The sequence below is a fragment of the Rana temporaria genome, chromosome 3 (genome assembly GCF_905171775.1).
Source record: "Rana temporaria chromosome 3, aRanTem1.1, whole genome shotgun sequence".
In the NCBI taxonomy this organism is placed as follows: Eukaryota; Metazoa; Chordata; class Amphibia; order Anura; family Ranidae; genus Rana; species Rana temporaria.
This window is the reverse complement of record NC_053491.1, coordinates 287,884,530-287,904,728: the sequence shown is the minus strand read 5'-3', so window position 1 is coordinate 287,904,728 and position 20,199 is coordinate 287,884,530. Positions and strand designations below refer to the sequence as shown.

The 20,199-nt window shown below is 41.1% G+C and overlaps 1 protein-coding gene and 1 non-coding gene across 2 annotated transcripts in view; both read left to right on the top strand.

The window, feature by feature from the left end:
- GABRB2 (gamma-aminobutyric acid type A receptor subunit beta2) overlaps nucleotides 1-20,199 on the top strand; it is a 752,195-nt gene that overhangs the window by 551,148 nt on the left and 180,848 nt on the right. The gene's annotated exons all lie outside the window — the stretch shown is intronic.
- On the top strand, nucleotides 17,584-17,656 carry TRNAT-UGU. Its single transcript has one exon. It is a non-coding gene; the product is annotated as a tRNA-Thr (tRNA).

Below are 20,199 nucleotides of genomic sequence, written 5' to 3'. Positions count from 1 at the left end.
TTGTACAATCTACCTCAGCAACATAGGCCCCCTGGAATGATAGGAAACAGGTCCCAAGTCATTCAGGACTTTCTAATTAGGAGTGGCTTGCCCATTCTGGACACTACTGACACCGGGGTCCTAGAAGATAAGATTACCCCATCAGAGATTCAGGAGGTCATCAAAAAGCTAAAAACAGGCAAAAGCCCAGGCCCAGATGGCTTTACAGCCATATATTACAGATCACTACCGGACATTTTATCAGATCCCCTAGCAAAAGCACTGAACTCCTTGTCGAACCAAAGAGAAGTGACTCCAGACTGGCTCTCAGCCCATATTACAGTACTCCCAAAGCCAAACAAAGATCCTACCGAATGCACAAGCTACAGACCCATATCATTACTGAATTTGGATGTAAAGATTTTTTCCAAAATAATAGCCAATAGGTTAACACCACTACTTCAATCGCTCATAGGCCCCGAACAGGTGGGCTTCATGCCAGGAAGGGAGGCGAGAGACAACATTATTAAGGCTATGCTTTTAATACATGCAGCAGACCCGCTAGACATCAAGGGCCTTCTCCTGTCCACAGACGCGGAGAAGGCCTTTGATCGAGTGGCGTGGGACTACATGCTGGCTACATGCTCACATATAGGATTAGGTCCCAAGATGCTAACCTGGATATCATCCCTTTATCAAAATCCAACAGCTAGGCTAAAAATTAATGGTACATTATCAGAAAAAGTTCATATATCAAACGGAACAAGACAGGGTTGCCCACTCTCTCCACTCTTATTCATACTCTCACTAGAACCCTTCATTAGGACCGTCAATGCGGAAAGCGCAATTAATGGTTTCAGGGTCAAGGACAGAGAATACAAAATGGCCGCTTTCGCGGACGATTTACTGTTCTTTCTAGTCAACCCCCACACCACCATTCCCAATTTGATAAGTAAATTCACACAATTTGGCTATATTTCCAACCTAAAAATAAACTACGCTAAATCTGAGGCAATGAACATTAATTTACCAAAACAAGACCTTTCAAATATTAAAAAGAATTCCGCCTTCCGATGGGCCACCAAAAGCCTACAATACTTAGGCATCAAATTAACAGCGAAATTAACTTCAATCTTTACCGAAAATTTTGCCCCACTATGTAAATCTATCGAGAATGACCTCGAGAGATGGCATAAAGGTTTTTTCACGTGGTTTGGCCGCGCAGCAATAATTAAAATGACCATCCTTCCGAGATACCTTTACCTTGTTCGTGCCTTACCAATACATCTACCAATTAGCTTCTTTGCCACCCTTCACAAGATTCTACGTAAATTCTTGTGGGCCCACAAGAAACCTAGAATAAAATACAACACTTTACTCAGGTTAAAGGAACAGGGTGGGCTAGGACTACCCAATTTTAGAGATTACTACATAGCGGCCCAAGTGACGAGAGTCATTGATTGGCACTGTCACCAAAAATCCAAGGACTGGGTAGACCTAGAGTTCGAGCTACACCCTATATCTCCAAGATTTTCACCCTGGATGAGTTGGTCCGCGGTCCCAGGGGAATTGAAACGCCACCCTATCACAGGTTCCACTTTGGCGGCGATTCGCGAAGTGGCTCGGGGAGCGGTTCTTACAACCCCTCTTGGCCCATTGACACCACTAAAAGACAATCCTGAGTTTACTCCGGGAGTCGGTAACAATCACTTTATAGCAACCACAGGAAAGGGCCACTTCCTTGCTGGAGACTGCTATGCGCAGTCGACAATCAAGGAATGGAGTGCGCTCAAAACAGAGAGTGGTCTCCCTACACTACCTTTCTGGACTTACCTACAGCTACGCAGTTTTCTTCACAGCAAAGGCAAACTTAACACATTTAGTAGATCCCTGACAGAATTTGAGTCGGTGTGTCTTACTGGTGAGTGTCTCCCTCGAGCAACGTCGACCGCATATGCCTGGTTACAGAAGGCCAGGGGTGCCCCGGATGATGGGCTCAGAAGGAAATGGGAAGAAGATCTACAGGTAACCATAACACCTAAGCAATGGCGAAACTCATGCATCCTAACACACAAATGCTCAATTAGTGCGAGAATGCAGGAGATGGCATACAAGTTGTTAACGCACTGGTACCTAACACCTACTAAATTGCACACTTGGAACCCTATAAAAAGTGATAAATGCTGGAGATGCAACACAGAGGAGGGATCCCTACTCCACATTTGGTGGAATTGTCCTCTCATACAGCCATTTTGGGCTAAGGTAAAAGACTTGATAATCAAGATCACCGAGACCACGTTGCCACTTGACGCGGCATGCTGTCTCCTGCATATTTCTGACTGGTCCCTGAAAAAATATAAAAATTCACTCACAAAACATTTACTAAACGCTGCTAAATCCCTTATTCCATGCAAATGGAACACAACTCGATTGCCCTCTGTCTCAGAGTGGCTACATAAAATATCAGAGACCCACGAAATGGAGGACACACTTGCCCAGTCCAAGGAAACAGCAGAGAGGTTCCATGAAACATGGCGACCTTGGATTGCTTTCAGATATTCTGCAATCTATTCTGAAATCTCAGGCTCTCAGACTGGAGATGATGTGGGTCACATTTAAGCTCTTCACGTAACGGGATGTGCGTATGACATCCCTGGATCTGCTTTGCACGCTCGGCGGCCGAGCCGCACATTGAGACGTTACTTTTACTCTGACTTCTTCTTTCACCCAATACTGTCACTAAACTTCCAATTGCTTTTTCTTTCTTTATCTCTTAGAACCTGTATATTCTTGCAGCTACATGTTGCTTGGGTACCAAATATAACAGGACACCATTTAAACGTTTGTACACACGGCGTTAGTTATATATAGACGAGGATAATCACACAATTAGCATACAGTGACCATATTGAAAGACCGCTAACTTTAATAATCCTATTACTTGTGTCTAATTGATCTTTTTTGAGAATATTGATGTTCAATTACAAGAATGTAAATTGACAAACTTATGACTAACTTCATATGCCTGAAAGTCATGCCATGTACTGTTGTGAACTGTACCTTTCTGCATCAATAAACTTTTAATGTTAAAAAATTAAGAAATGTCTTAAAAGCTTCACTTTTAAAAAGCCTAAGTGAACCACGCGTGGTATCTTTGCTCACTAATGCAGGAGTTAACACAGCAGTCAGCATAAAAATAACACATTTGGGTACTTGGAATAGAGATTGAATTGTTAAATAACTACTACCTTTTGTTTTCTGAAAGAATGGTGGGTGGGTTTTTTAGACCTGTTCCTGTTTATTACTTTGTAAACTGGCCATATTAGAATATTTTTTTATTTCATGTTGATACATGCATTTCTTATTTCATTTTGGAACAAGAAGCACACAAGTATTATTATTTGGATACTCAACAAACACAGCAAACTAGGACAGTGCCGTGCACACTTAACTTAATTGTGCAATCAGTTAGCACATTGAGCAATGATCTCTGTATGTGGCCATGTCATGCAATGTAAAATAGTACTCATTTGCTTTTTATGTTCTTGCTGAAGGCTCTGACATGAGGAGGGAACAGCCCTGCCTCTACTGTGATGGCCACCTCTAAACAGAAGAACTAGGCATGGTAAGTGACTAATGTGGAAAAGATCATCAACTGCAGCAAGTCCATGGGCAAAACTGTTGATTTTTGCCTTTTGCCTGCCTTTTATTGGCACTACTTTCAGAGATCAATTCCTCTTTTATATCACACAGTTATAAGAGGTATTAAAGACTAAGGGCCAGATCCACGAAGCGCGGCAATTCTCTCCATCCAGCGTAGTGTATCTCAGATACACTACGCCGCTGTAACTTACTTTTTTTTGTATCCTCAAAGATTTCCCGCCGTAAGTTACGGTGGCATAGTGTAACTTAGGCAGCGTAAGGGCGCTAAATTCAAATGTATGTGATGGGGGCGTGTTTTATGTTAATACGTCGTGACCCAACGTAAATTACGTTTTTTTTTAACGGCGCATCCGCTGTCTGTGGGGGTTTCCCAGTGCGCATGCTCGAAATTAAACCGGAACAAGCCAATGCTTACGACGGTGACGTCATTCTACGCAAATCCCTATTCGCGAACGACTTATGCAAACGACGTAACATTTTCAAAATTTGACGCGGGAACGACGGCCATACTTAACATAGGATACGCCTCATATAGCAGGGGTAACTATACACCGGAAAAAGCCAAACACAAATGGCGTAAAAAAATGCGCCGGCTGGACGTACGTTCATGGATCGCGGTATCTAGCTAATTTGCATACTCAAAGCGGAATTCGACGGAAACGCCACCTAGCGGCCAGCGTAAATATGCATCTACGATCAAGCCCAGATTCCGTTGTATCTTGTTTTGTGGATACAAAACAGAGATGCGACGGGGGAACTTTGAAATTACGCAGCGTATCCATAGATACGCCGGTGTAATTCGTTTGAGGATCTGGCCCTAAATCCTAAATGCTCTAAGCTTATGTAGGGAAGATCTCCTAAAATCATAACTTTACCATTAAAAAAAGGAATTTCTGCTTTAACACCTCCTTTCCCCCTCCTCTCCCAACTTTGGAGGGTTTTTTTTTCTGTGGGGGAGAGAAATGGTACCTAGTTTCAGCAGGTACTGTACCTGCTCCCACTTCCACTCTGACCGGCTAAGTGATCTGATTGTCCAAGTTCTTTTCTTGTCTGCAATCTTCTGCAATACATCACAGGTCCCAGAAAGATGTGGGACCATTCAAAAAGCACAGCATTGCTCGTGCATGGGCAATGGGAAGCTGGCTCTGAAGCAATAAGAAGTCACAGCCAGATTCCATTTGTAAACATGCCGGTGCAAGGGATCTGAAGACCAGTGAAGAACTGGCCCAGGTTCGTTTTCGACCGAATTTAGAAAAATCCGGTCCGATTCGAAAATATTTCGACCGGATTCGATAATATTTCAATCGGATTCAAAAACAAATTCTATTCAAATCAAATTCGAAAACAATTCGATTCGAAAACAAATTTGAATGAAAATTGAAAGCAAATTTGAATCAAAATCTAAAAAATATAAATTGATTTCTAAAAAAGAATACAATAAAATAGAATTTAAAAAAATAAAAAAATAGACAACAATGAAAATCAAATAATAGTAAAGAACAGAATGGAATTTAATAGAATGTAATCAAATACAATAGAATATGACCTGGCTTCTTCTATCTATCTTCTATCTATCTATCTATCTATCTATCTATCTATCTATCTATCTATCTATCTATCTATCTATCTATCTATCTATCTATCTATCTATCTATCTTCCATTTTCTGAAATTCGAAATTCATATAGAATGAACTCAAATTCGAATAGAAAAATATTAGAAGAGTAGATAATAATAATAAAAATATATATATATATATATATATATATATATATATATATATATATATATATATATATATATATATATATATATATATATATATATATATATATATATATATATATATTTTATTCTACTCTATTCTAATATTTTTCTATTTGAATTTGAGTTCATTCTATATGAATTTTGAATTTCAGAAGATGGTTATATATATATATATATATATATATATATATATATATATATATATATATATATATATATATATATATATATATATATATATATATATATATGTAATTATATATATATATATATATATATATATATATATATATATACAGTTGTATTCAAAATTATTCAACCCCCACTGAAATTTATTGTTTTGGCCAGTTTGACATTGATTTTGATCATTCAGTCATCCTGCTTACAATTAAATCAAAGAGGCACGTGTAGGTCAGACAAATATAACATAACATTTATAATGAAATAACCACAAATGTCTTTTCTGTGCTCACATCATTATCAGTTTTATTCAACCCCCAAGTGACATTCAATCTTAGTACTTAGTACAACATCCTTTTACAGTTATAACAGCTTTTAAACGTGAAGCATAGCTTGACACAAGTGTCTTGCAGCGATCTACGGGTATCTTCGCCCATTCGTCATGAGCAAAAGCCTCCAGTTAAGTCACATTCTTAGGCTTGCACACTGCAACTGCTTTCTTTAAGTCCCACCAGAGGTTCTCAATCGGATTTAAGTCTGGTGACTGCGATGGCCACTCCAAAATGTTCCAGCCTTTAATCTGCAACCATGCTCTAGTGGACTTGGAGGTATGCTTGGGATCATTGTCCTGTTGAAAGGTCCAACGTCTCCCAAGCCTCAGGTTTGTGACGGACTGCATCATATTGTCATCCAATATCTCCTGGTACTGAAGAGAATTCATGGTACCTTGCACACGCTGAAGTTTCCCTGTACCTGCAGAAGCAAAACAGCCCCAAAGCATGATTGACCCCCTGCCATGCTTCACAGTGGGCAAGGTGTTCTTTTCATCATAGGCCTTGTTCTTCCTCCTCCAAACATAGCGTTGATCCATGGGCCCAAACAGTTTCATCAGTCCACAGAACACAATCCCAAAACTTCTGTGGTTTGTCCACATGACTTTTGGCATACTGCAGTCGACTCTTCTTATTCTTTGGAGACAGCAATGGGGTGCGCCTGGGAGTTCTGGCATGGAGGCCTTCATTACGCAGTGTGCGCCGTATTGTCTGAGCTGAAACTTCAGTACCCACATCTGACAAATCTTTTCTCAGTTCCTCAGCAGTCACACGGGGACTTTTCTCCACTCTACGCTTCAGGTAGCGCACAGCAGTCGAAGTCAGCATCTTCTTTCTGCCACGACCAGGTCACGTTTCAACAGTGCCCTTTGCCTTGAATTTGCGAATGATGCTTCCTATGGTGTCTTTTGGTATGTTTAACATCTTTGCAATCTTCTTATAGCCATTGCCCTTCTTGTGAAGAGTAATCACCTCTTCTCTTGTCTTCCTGGACCATTCTCTTGACTTCACCATGTTTGTAACCACACCAGTAAATGTCTAGAAGGAGCTGAGGATCACAGTCATTTTAAAGCTGCCTAATTAATGCTTATTAGGCTTTATTGCTGCTCCCTGACATCCACAGGTGTTTTCAATACCTGATTGAATACACTTCAATGAACCTCTGTTCTTCAGAGTGGTAGTCTTTAAGGGGTTGAATAATTGTGTAAATAAAGAATTCACAAAATAAACATTTACTACTGTATTACAAAACCAATTGATGTCATTTTAGTTGCATATGGTTCTTTAAGAAGTCCTTGTAGGATTTCATTCTGAATACAATTACAAATGTACACTAAATTCCCTAAAACCCTTTACAGCATTGGGGGGTTGAATAATTTTGAACACAACTGTATATATATATATATATATATATATATATATAATTACATTTATATATATAACCATCTTCTGAAATTCAAAATTCATATAGAATGAACTCAAATTCGAATAGAAAAATATTAGAATAGAGCAGAAAAAAATATATTTATATATATATATATATATATATATATATATATATATATATATATATATATATATATATATATATATATATATATTTTATTATTCTACTGTTCTAATATTTTTCTATTCGAATTTGAGTTCATTCTATATGAATTTCAGAAAATGGAAGATAGATAGATAGATAGAAGATAGATAGAAGAAGCCAGGTCATATTCTATTGTATTTGATTACATTCTATTAAATTCCATTCTGTTCTTTACTATTCTTTGATTTTCATTCTATTATTTTATATTCTATTTTATGGTATTCTTTTTTAGACATCGATTTATATTTTTTATATTTTGATTCAAATTTGCTTTAAATTTTCATTCGAATTTGTTTTCGAATCAAATTGTTTTCGAATTCGATTCGAATAGAATTTGTTTTCGAATTTGAGTCGAATAGAATTTGTTTTCAAATTCGATCGAATTTCGTCCGCGGGTTTTCGATTCGAAAACGTTCGTTCGGATTCGGTTAATTCGTTAATATTACAATTCGGGAATTTGTCCGAATTTCGATTCGGAACGAAACGAAATGCACATGCCTAACCTTAATGAATTCTCTGCATTAAGATAAAAGACCTTTTAATGGTAGCATACTCCCAGCCCCCCGAATACTCACCCGAACCTGATCTGTATCCAGTGCTATGCATGTCTGCAGCAGCTTGTCTCCCTTCTCCCTGCTCTCACAGGCTTGGCTGAGAGCAGTGGGAGACATTGGCCCACTTGAATGCCCCCAGGGGAAGTGGCTTCCTATGGGAGCACTTGGTGAGTGGGAGGAGACAAGTGAGTTGGTGGGGCACCAGAGGAGGAGGATCTGGGTTGCTCTGTGCAAAACCAATGACATGTTTGTTATGTAAAAAAAAAAAAAAAGTTTTACAATTCCTTTAAATAAGTAAAAAAAAATATATGGTTTAACGTAAACTTGTCAGAATAAAAACATTCCCAAATTACGCTTCAGCCTCTCCTCCTGCAACCTCCGGTGTCTATAAACCTTAAGACCTCATTCATATCTGCATATGGGACAGACTAAAGATTCACATGGGGGACTGACTCAGTGGGGTTTTTTTGTGAACAGCTGTGAATGGGAAGCCCTATTCAGAGCAATGAAAGACTGTTTGCTGTTTGCATGAATTTGAACATGCAAAGATTACCCACAAATGATTGGCCCTGGACTATCTATATCCATGGTTTATCGTCTACAGGTAGTAACTGAATATTGGATTGCATGTAAGTGGTTGCAGGTGCTCTCAGCTTTAAATTTTGCTTGCATCGCACAGTTGTTTACAGAAAACCCTGCTCTTCTTAAAACCCTTAAAACTAATGCCCAGTATGCAAGTGTGTATAGGACCTTACTGCTATACCTATGCCACTCCAAATGGCTGTGTTGCACCAGTCACCAGCAATGACAGTGAATGGTACACTCCCATGTGGTTGGGCTAAAGCTTGGCAAAAGGCTGTTAAGGATCCAAGCTGCATTTTGGGAAAGCAAGTAATATTTCAAACATTTTCTCACATCTAGAGGAAGCTACAAACTGACAGTAATGGAAAATAGAAACATCAGATGGTGCAAGCATCAGTCCCTGCATAGTAAACAATCTAAGGTTCTTATCTCACAACCATACTGTGCTACATTTGAACAGGAACATATTAACCTACCAGCATATATTTTTCTAGGGAGGAAACTAGAGTGCTCAGAGGAAATAGGAAGAACATGTTAACTCCATGTAAGTCGTGTCCTGACCAGTATTCAAAACATGGACTTCAGTGCTAAAAGGTAGCGCTAGCCATTATTCTGACAGGACAAGTGTCAGTGCCACCAGAAATGTTTTGATAACTACAATAGTTTTAAAATTGTAATGTTAAACTGAGGAAATGCTTTGATATCCTCAAGAAGTGCTTAAGCTGAATTGGCTTGCCTGGCTAAATAACACCATCACCCACAATAGATGTAGTAAACAAAGATCATTGTGATGCTTATGGTGCCTTTGAAAAAAACATAATATGAAGCATTTTCTTATTTTCCTTTTATAGAGAATGGTGATTATGCTTTACAGTCATTAAAGACACGACTTACAAGATGCAAGTTACTAATAATGTATAGAAATGTTATACCAAGTTAACTGAAGTTAACTGAGCTCTAAGCCTAGGCATTGCAAAACTTTTAGGATTAATTGAATACCTGAAATCAAGCAAATTCAGTTGTCACTGTGTTTCTTTGTATGCTCTCCCCCTGCATAGTTAACAATTTGCCTGTCTTACCATTCCCACAGAGAGTTTATGTGCATTAAAGAGTTTTCTACATGATTGATTGACAGATGGGAAGGAACAGTTTATTATGTAGGGTAGATGTATACCTTTGTGATGCTATGCTTGGCTCGGCAGTACCATACTATATGACATATAGTATTCTTGTCTCTGTGATTTTTGACAATTTTCTGTCACTTGGATTATAACATCCGCAAATTGCACAATTTTGTTCTAGAGTTTAGTGTCAGGTACATCCCACCTATTTCAATAATATTTTAAATTGCTTCAGCAATGCTGTCATTTGTTAAATTGCCTCTCAACCACATGAATATAAATTATTCCACATGTATCATCACTGACGGACATAATTTACTTTTTCAACTCCATAACCATTGTGCCCTTAAAACTTGTGCAATCACGAAATATGGATCCCTGTGCAAAGAACTAATTTCCATTCCATAACTTCTCAGATATATAACCATTTGCATTTTCCATTTGTTAGAATTTGAATTGTAAAAAAATGGCACACAGGGAAATGAGACTACCATTAGCTTTATGTGATAAAAAACACTTATCTGCCAGAAAAAAACTCATAGCATAAATACAATAATGGCAATTATGGTGTGACGCATTAACCGATATTCTGCAAAAAAGCAGAGACCAAACATTTTTCTAATTGGATCTCACATGTACTTTATATGTTACATATTTATATATACTTTATACTTTATAAATCAAAATTATCAGAACATCATGGGCTAACAGGATGGTGCTAAATTCATTTTATTGTGCAACAGGAGCCTCCCAACATAAATATTAAGTCATCCAAATCAAATGTGGTCTCTCATGATACAATCTAGCTGGGATGCAATGAATAAGATGAGATTTAATATTAGTCAAAACTGGGCACGGAGGTTAAAGGTCTGTATGGACATCCGAGTATACAGTAAACCATGGAATATCTAAACCATATGCAATATCTACTACTAGAGAAAGAATGACAAGGGCTTAATAAACCTATTTCTGAGGATTTCACCCTGGCTCTTAAGTTTGGCAGTAGGTAAGGCACTAGACCCAGATGGTGTTACTACTTTTTATTATAAGATGTTTAACCACTTGCATACTGGGCATGTTTACCTCCTTTGTGCCCAGGCCAATTTTCAGCTTTCAATGCTGTCACACTTTGAATTAAAATTGCCTGGTCATGCAACACTGTACCCATATGATTTTTTTTCACACAAATAGAGCTTTCTTTTGGTGGTATTTAATCACCATTGGGTTTATTTTTTGCTAAATAATAAAAAAAAGACAAATTTTAATAATTTGTTAAAAACATTTTGCAGACAGGCAATTTTTCACCTGCATTGATTTGCGCTGATGAGGCTGCATTGATGGGTACTGGTAGGCTGAACTGATGGGCACCAATGAGGTGGCACTGATGGGTACTTATAGGCACTGATGAAGCTGCATTGATGAGAAGGCACTGATAAGGGTGCACTGATAAGTGGCACTGATGGGCACTAATAGGTGGCACTGATAGGTGGCACGGAAGGGCACTGATCAGCACTGATAGGTGGCACGGAAGGGTACTGATAGGCAGCACTGATAGGTAACACTGATGAGGGGGCACTGATTGGCAGCACTGAGGGCACTGATTAACAGCACTGATGAGCAATGATTGGCAGCACTGGTGGGCACTGATTTGCAGCACTGGGTGGGACTGCACTGATAATCAGGACACTGATAATCAGTGCCCTGATCATCAATGTAGATATTTCTTTCACACAAACGAGTTATCAGCTGATACCTGGCTTGTGTTTACATCATGTCCAATAACAGCTGATCATGTGATAAAGAGCTGCTGATTGGCTCTTTACCCTGATCTGTGATCAGCTGTGTCCAGAGAACACAGTAATCACAAAACGGGCAACACATGTGCTTTAGCGGGTGCACGGTGGGTGCAATCACAGGGGGGCGTCATATGAAGCCCTCTCAGAACTGGCCGGCCATGCTGTAGCCATCATTCATCTATAGCATGGTCGGCAAGTGGTTAAGCAAATGCTGGCCCTGAATTTTGTGTCTGCTTTTAACTCTATATTGCAGGGCGATCCTATGCTGAAAGATACCTCTCACACTTATATAACTGTACTTCTGAAACCTTAGAGGGTCTCTTGCTCTGTGCCAGCTATAGACCAATATCTCTCCGTAATGTGGATTTTAGACTGTTTATGAATAATGGCATTGAGATTACATCTGTAATCCATAATTATTCATTTAGATAAATCTGGTTTAGTGTCTGGCAAAGAAGAATGAGACAACACCATCAGGGCTCTCAATAGTATTTATATTTGTAATTCAAATTCATCTTCTGCACTTCTTCCATCTACAGACAGGTGTTTGAAAGGAAGAGCTGGAGGTTTATGAGGTGTACTTTCAAATACATCAGGATTGGGGCAAATGTGATAAAATGGATAGACACGCTATACAGTATGATTATCCAACGGCTGCATTTAAAGCTAATGGTGCACTATGGGCTAATTTTACTTTGGAAAATGGTAATCGTCAGGACTGTCTCCTCTCACCATTCATTTCCATACATACCTTGACGCCTTTGTTATGATGTATTAGAACTAACCTAGACATAATAGGGGTACAAAAAACTGAGCGGAGCTATTTGCACTATCCCCACAAGTAACATATACATAATATTACTAAGTGGAAATGTAGTAGTCATTTATTGATTATTTCCTAAAGGCTATGAGCCAAGCAAGAGCACAAGTACATGTCTATTGTAATTATTTACTGTATATTAAGGCTCATGAATGTGTGGATTTTTAATAAGTTGTTATAATAAAGAGTATTGTAAATGCTTATAAAAAACAGGACGTGGGGGATGTCATTAATGTCATGTCTACCCCAATGCAGGTGGTCAGACACTATAGCTAGCTACTGTGTGCTTCAACTATAGCAGCCCCCTTCCCCTTAAGACAAGCAGGCCTACCGGTACTTGGTTGCCCCCAGGACTTGTTCACAATGCTATAGTGTCTCGCCACCACACCAAGGCAGATACTTGCAAATCAAACAGAAACTTGCAGTTTAGCAGACAAATAGTGTGGTATTATAACAGTCCAGGTAAAAGGCAGGCAGAGTTCCGGGAATAGTACATCTGAACTAGGTCATACACAGGGAAATCCAGATTAGCAAAGCAGGGCAGACTAATGGGAGGCTTGATCAGGAACAATGCAGGTATACTGTCTCTATCACAAACAATGGATAGAGTGTTTGGTTTGCTTATATAAGGTGACTGACCAGATCAATCACCTGCAGGTGAACACAAACAGGGGGAATGCAACAGCCAAAACACAATGCTGGAATGAGTAGCACGAGCACTAAGTGATCCTGATAGGAGGTGGGGGGATACACCATATTTTGTGTTGACATAACATGACATAGACTTTTTTATTTTATTTCCACCAGTTGCAATGTTGGCACATATGTTCCTCAGTGCACTCTATTGGAACAAAAGGCATGCACCAAAGCATACTTTTGGGGGATTTAATGCAAGGAGATGCGTAAGGTTTCTATGAACTTTAAAGAATATTCGTTGAAACCAGATGTTTATAGTTAGACCAGGGCAGTGGCGGCCCGCCCCCTCTATCACACCACCCCCTATATGTAACATGGATAGATTTATGCATCTGCCCCCCCCCCCCCCCCACCAGCCACCCCTGGACCAGGCAATGTTTGTATATCTTCTCTGAATGCATCAGACATCACCTTCCCAAGCTTTTCAGCTGAAAGGCTGGATGATCAGCTAAGCTGCTTTTTTGCTGATGACTTTTGTTTTTCCCCTAACAGAATTTGGTGCCAAGCATGTCATTATTTGCTCACACCACCCTTCGAAGGCACACTCACTGGTTATTAAAACAACAACCCTTTGTTAGAAAAAAAATTGGTGCTCAAATTGTGCATGACCTTGTAAACAGATTGCGAATTTACCATATTTGTTATTCCATCAACAACTAAACATAAATTTACATAAATCCATATAAGCTAACTTAGCAGTAAATATATTTGTATCCATGCAATGAAAATAATATTGTGTTTTATAGGAAAAATCCTATGAATGATGTCCTTTGCATATAAGTTTTGCTCCTTGCAATACTCTATTAACCACTTAAGGACCGCCTAACGCCAATATATGTTGGCAGATTGGCACGGCTGGGCACAGGCACGTACATGTACGTTGCCTTTAAGAGCCCAGCCGTGTGTCACGCGCCACCGGCGTGCGCACGCGATCCTGTCTGAAGCTCTGTGACCGAAGCTCCTTCACCGCGGCCGCGGGATCCACAGACCTGATCGCCGCCGGTGTCCCACGATCGGTCACAGGAGCTGAAGAACGGGGAGAGGTGTGTGTAAACACACCTTCCCTGTTCTTCACAGTGGCAGTGTAATTGATCTTATGTTCCCTGAAAGAGGATCAATGACATCACATGTCCAGCCCTGCCCCTCTACAGTTAGAAACACATATGAGGTCACACTTAACCCCTCCAGCGCCCCCTAGTGGTTAACTCCTAAACTGCAATTGTCATTTTCACAATTGTCACACTGTGAAAATGACAATGGTCCCAAAAATGTGTCAAAATTGTCCGATGTGTCCACCATAATGACACAGTGATGAAAAAAATCGCTGATCGCCGCCATTAGTAGTAAAAAAAAAAAATATTAATAAAAATGCCATAAAACTATCCCCTATTTGTGATTTTTTTTAACCAAGAATAGGTAGAAGAATACGTATTGGCCTAAACTGAGGAAAAAATAAATTTTATATCTTTTTTAGGGATATTTACTACAGCAAAAAGTAAAAAATATTGCATTTTTTTTAAATTGTCGCTCTATTTTTGTTTATAGCTCAAAAAAAAAAAATGCAGAGGTGAACAAATACCACCAAAATAAAGCTCTATTTGTGGGGAAAAAAAGGACGCCAATTTTGTTTGGGAGCCACATCACACAACCACGCAATTGTCAGTTAAAGCCACGCAGTGCCGAATCGCAAAAACTGGCCGGGTCCTTTACCTGCATTTTGGTCCGGGTCTTAAGTGGTTAAAAGGAAAAAAAATGCTTGCACTGATTATAAAGTGTGAACTACCCTATACCTCCCCCTCGAGTGACTGCTGCCTGTTCCCCCCGCGCAATTGTCAGGTAAAGCGACGCAGTGCCGAATCGCAAAAAGGGGCAAGGTCCTTAACCTGCATATTGGTCCGGGTCTTAAGTGGTTAACCAAGTGCAAGCAATTTGTGAGCTACTGATTCAGCCCACACTGCTTTGCTTTTAGTGTGAAATGTCTTTCAGTTTGCCTTTATTTCATCTAATTCTATTCTTCTCTCAGGTTTGTATCATCAATTACAACCACTTACATTTTCACAGTAGGTTTGACTCTTAAGAGTGACTGAGAAAGACATCTTAGTACTGAAATCTCCAAGAGGTTTCTGTATATGAGGTATAGCAAAGGAATCTATAGTTGGTATGTTTTGCAAGATTCGTTTTTTTTTATTGTCTAAAGGGTTAAACCTTGCATATCTTCTAGGCAATGTAGACTTTAAAAACTTTTATTTTTTAATTTCCACTTTGATTACCTTAGTAAATGTCCTTCTTTACAGGTGAATTCAGAGTATGTGATGCAAATAAATTACAAGAAATAAAAAGACCTGTCTTTTCCATCAAAGTATTTTCCATAAACACAAAACTCCTCTTCACTGAGCTGTAGAGTGTGCTACAAATAGAATTCAGTGCTTGCCATAAGTGGCATCTAATAAATTTAGATACAGTATGTTTTTTTTCTTCAATGGTAACTTGTGCTATAAAGCTGTCAAGTAATTTAATGTTATGCATGTTCCTACTTTGGATTTGTCTTTAGTCTGCAGAAGTCAATCTTAGCATTGAAGAGGTTGTATATTGCATTATACAAGATGGTCATATAACAATCATACAAATATGTATCTTTATTAGCAAATAAAATATATAATATTTTATTATATAGACATATCCATAATTAACCTGGCATACTACCTTGTTAACTCTAGCATTACCTGAAATTGTTACATACATTCAAAACATGGGTATTTTATGGCTGGCTAGCCCTATTACAGATCTGTTGCTAACTTTAATTTCCTGGCCAGTCCTCCCGTCAGCACATCATGGGTTAATCCCCTCCTCCGGTCCACCAGTACCACCTTCTTTTAGCTAATAAGTAGGGGGCCCCTCCTCCCAGTCCTTGTTCCTTTTTTTTGGTCGGACGATCAGACCACCTAAGACTCTTCCAGACAATCAAGCTACGAATGAAGAGGAAGAAAGAAAACCCCCCTGCCGAACCATCCCCACCCAGGTTCAGCCTCTCCTCGGGTTGGAAGGTCCAGAAGTAATAAAGGTATGCCCCTTTATGACACTGGACGCTCAGGTGCATGAGCTGCGGGCGTTTTTAGCTTATAGGAAGCTTACTGTGATCATAGAGGCTGTGGTGTGTCTCCTGTCCTCTGCTAGGACATGCTGGCTCCTTCTCCTTACTCAGATCTGAGCTCCGTAGGAGCGCGCCGCCCTTCCTTCCTCCACTTTATGTTAGTCGGCGGTGACCTCACAGGGGGGGCGGGGCCGGGGGCGTGCCCAAATCGGCTTTAAAAGACTCTCCAGGACAGGAGGCTCAGTGTGGTCTGCCACTGTCTGGGAAAGGAAGCACTAGGTAAGCCTCCAGCTGAGGAGGATTGTGTGAGATTGTGTCAGCGCTGCACTATGCTTTCATGTCCTCATTGTTCATTTTTGCTTTGAGGTAGCTGTAATTCTGCTGTGATCTCCACACTTCCTGGTTGCCTGTTTCCTTATAACCATGGTGCTGGGAGCTTTTCAAGATGGTCTAAGCTGTCATTGCTGTGTGTCTAAAACTCCTCAGAACCAGTCAGATTCATTTTAAAAACAAAACACTGCCCTGGATTTGTTTGTTTTTGTTCTGTGATTCTTCCCGACTCACCTCTCACCCGGAACTTCATGTATGTACCTTTAAAACCGAAAGTGAAACTAGAGGCACATTGTGTGATTGAATTTAATCTATTCTTAATCATTTTTAAAAGGAATCAGTTGGCTGTTATGTCTCTATACCCTGTAAACAGTCATTTCAGCAAAAAAATTAAAAATAAATAAATAAATAAATAAATAAATAAAATTAAATAAAATAAAATTAGGTATCAATTGGTACACCGCCTGATGTGCGTATCCTGCTTCTTTACACAGCATGAGCTCACCACAGCCTCAGGATGCACCAAAGTCACCGGACAGGTAGGAGGGGTCAACGGGGGCCACAACATAAAAGAGTGCAATACCAAGAGCTAAAGATAATGTTTCTTGGTTGTCTTTTTAGGAGCAGAAGCCCTAAGATAAGACAGGAACGGAGAAAAAAGTCCCGCCACCGTTCAAAATCTCCGCAAGCGTCTGGCTCTCGGGCAACGCATAAGTCCCATTCTAGTCCAGCACGCAAATCCAGTCACTCTGCGACTGTAGCAGAGCCAAATGCATCAAGACCCGCCCAGACGATGGTCTTTGTTGGGCATGTTCGGCACCATCCAAACCTGGCAAACTTCTATGCACCGGCTGCATTAAGGACGTGGCTACAGGTGGCAGAGGGTATTCAGTCAGCCGCAGCCACCAAAACACCTAGAAGATCTAAAGTTAGTAGCGCCAATCAATCAGTGGGTGATGAATCACCTGCCCGGGAGACGCTATCACTAGGCTCATCGGACTCTGAAGAGCCCTCAGAATATTTATTTGATTTTCAATATATTGAATCATTTGTCACAGCCGTGAGAGACACCATTGACTGGGGGCTCCATAGCTCAGGGGTTAGAGCACTGGTCTTGTAAACCAGGGGTCGCAAGTTCAGATCTCGCTGGGGCCTCCACCAGAAGCAGACCTTTGGGACTCCCCATTGGGCATAGATGGTCGCATTGCCATTGCAAGACCCAATGGACAGACGTGCAGACACAGACCTAAAAAAGGTTTTCTCAGCTGCAGGTGCAGCGTGCCGCCCGGCTATTGCCCTAACCTCAGTCTCCAGAGCACTCAAGGTCTGGACCACGAGAACCCAAGCAGCCCTAAAAGCAGATACAGGGTCAGAATCAATCATACAGACAATGGAGGAATTCGATCTTGCTGCCGATTTCATAGCGGAAGCCTCTATGGACCTGACAAAGTTACTCGCAAAAATCATGGCTTTTGCAGTGACGGCAAAGAGGGCCCTCTGGTTGCGACATTGGGGAGCAGACAGCACCTCAAAACTGAGTCTCTGCAATATTCCGTTTAATGGCAAGGTGCTGTTCGGAAAGACCCTAGAAGAAGCTATTAGTCGAGCTACAGGGGGAAAGTCGGGTCTAATGCCACAGAGACCTAGGAAGACACAGCAGGCCACCCGGCCAGCCCAACCAGACTACAAAAAGGCGTATGACGCCAGGTCATACAGGCCAGGACGGGAATATACAAGGCCCTACTGGAAAAATCCACAAGATTCTTTTCTGCAGAAGGTAAAGTCTAGAGCGGCACAGACTGCGAAAAAACCTGAAAAATCTTTTTGACGGGTTAACCGCCCATCCCCCCCCCCCCAGGTGGGCGCCAGGTTAATGTCCTTCAGGGAAGTATGGGCGGAAGAGGTCAAGGACCAGTGGGTCCGCAAGACGGTCAGATACGGTTCCAAAATATCCTTTCAGAAGAAACCACCCAATACGGTGGTCCACACAAAATAACCGACAGATCAGAGGAAACGGAACTGCTTACAAGAATATTTAGACGGCTTACAGCAAAAGAAGGCAATTTCGCCGGTGCCCCTATCCCAACAAGGAAAAGGGGTATACTCTCCAATCTTTCTAGTTCCCAAACCATCGGGGGATCTCAGACCAGTTCTGGACCTGAGAATTCTAAACCACTTTATAGAACCCAAGACGTTCAAGATGGAGTCTGTATTTACAATCATCTCTGTGTTGCAACCAGGAGACTGGTTGATATCAGTCGATCTAACGGATGCATATTTGCACGTCCCAATCAATGAGAGCCACCAAAGATATCTAAGATTCTTGGTAGGGGAAGATCACTTCCAGTTCAGGTGTCTGCCGTTCGGCATCAGCACAGCTCCGCGAGTGTTTTCCAAAATCCTACTAGCCGTTATTGCCATCATTCGCCTGAAAGGCATAAAAATATTTCACTACCTAGACGACATCCTGGTAGTAGCACATTCGAGCGGAGAACTGGCGTCTCAACGCGACATGGTTCTAGAAATCCTATCAAAATTTGTCCGGATCATCAACAGGCAAAAGAGCCAATTGATTCCCTCACAACAGATGGAATATCTGGGACTGTTTTTCAATACAAACAGAGACCTTGTCCTCCTACCCGAACGAAAGAAGGCAGAATTGGTAGCCTGCGTCAGCAGCGTGATGAAGTCAACATCGCTAACGGCAAGAGATTGTATGACCCTACTCGGGATGTTTACTGCAGCAAGCCCAACCATTCCTTGGGCAAGATTCCACACAAGAGCCTTCCAGGCAACCTTCCTGAACCAATAGGACGGTACCTCTCTTCACCAGAGGATTCTCATACCAAGCCGGATTCGACAGAACCTAGCTTGGTGGAAGTCATCAGAGAACCTGTCGCGGGGCATGCCCCTCAGCCCCGGGGACTGGGTTCCGATAACTTCGGGTGCCGGTCTCCGGGGCTGGGGTGCTCACTGCCTCGGCAGGCAGGTGCAAGGAGTTTGGAGCAAGACGGAATCCCGACACTCCAACCTTTTGGAGCTGCAAGCAGCATACATGGCCCTGCAGGCCTTCGAGAAACTGGTACAGGGAGCTCGAGTTAAACTAATGTTAGACAACAAGACAGCAGTAGCATATATAGCCAGACAGGGCGGAACCAAGAGCTTGCCACTTCTGCAGGTGGCAACCAAAATATTTGTGTGGGCCGAAGCACATCTGGAAGCCCTAACAGCAGCCTACATTCCGGGCAGCCAGAATTCCATCGTGGATCATCTGAGTCGGGAGTTCCCCGACAAGAACGAATGGGCCTTGAACAAGAAGTTCCTAAAACCAATCTTTTCCGAGTGGGGGACACCCTCAGTGGATCTAATGGCGACCCGAGTCAATACAAAGACACCCCAATTTGTATCCAGGTTCCGTTGCAACAAAGCCTTGACCCAAGATGCCTTCTCCATTCCATGGGATTTTCCCCTAGTTTACATCTTTCCGCCGGTGCCGCTAGTAATGAGGACTTTGTTAAAGATTGCGAGGGAAAAGGTTCATACAATAATAATTCTACCCTTTTGGCCGCAGAGGCCATGGTTCCCTCTACTCCTACACATGGCGTCGGCTCCCCCAAGACGTCTGCCGCTAAAGAGAGATCTCCTATGGCAGTGCCAATGTGTTCACCCCAACCCGAACAGGTTGCAAACTGACGGCC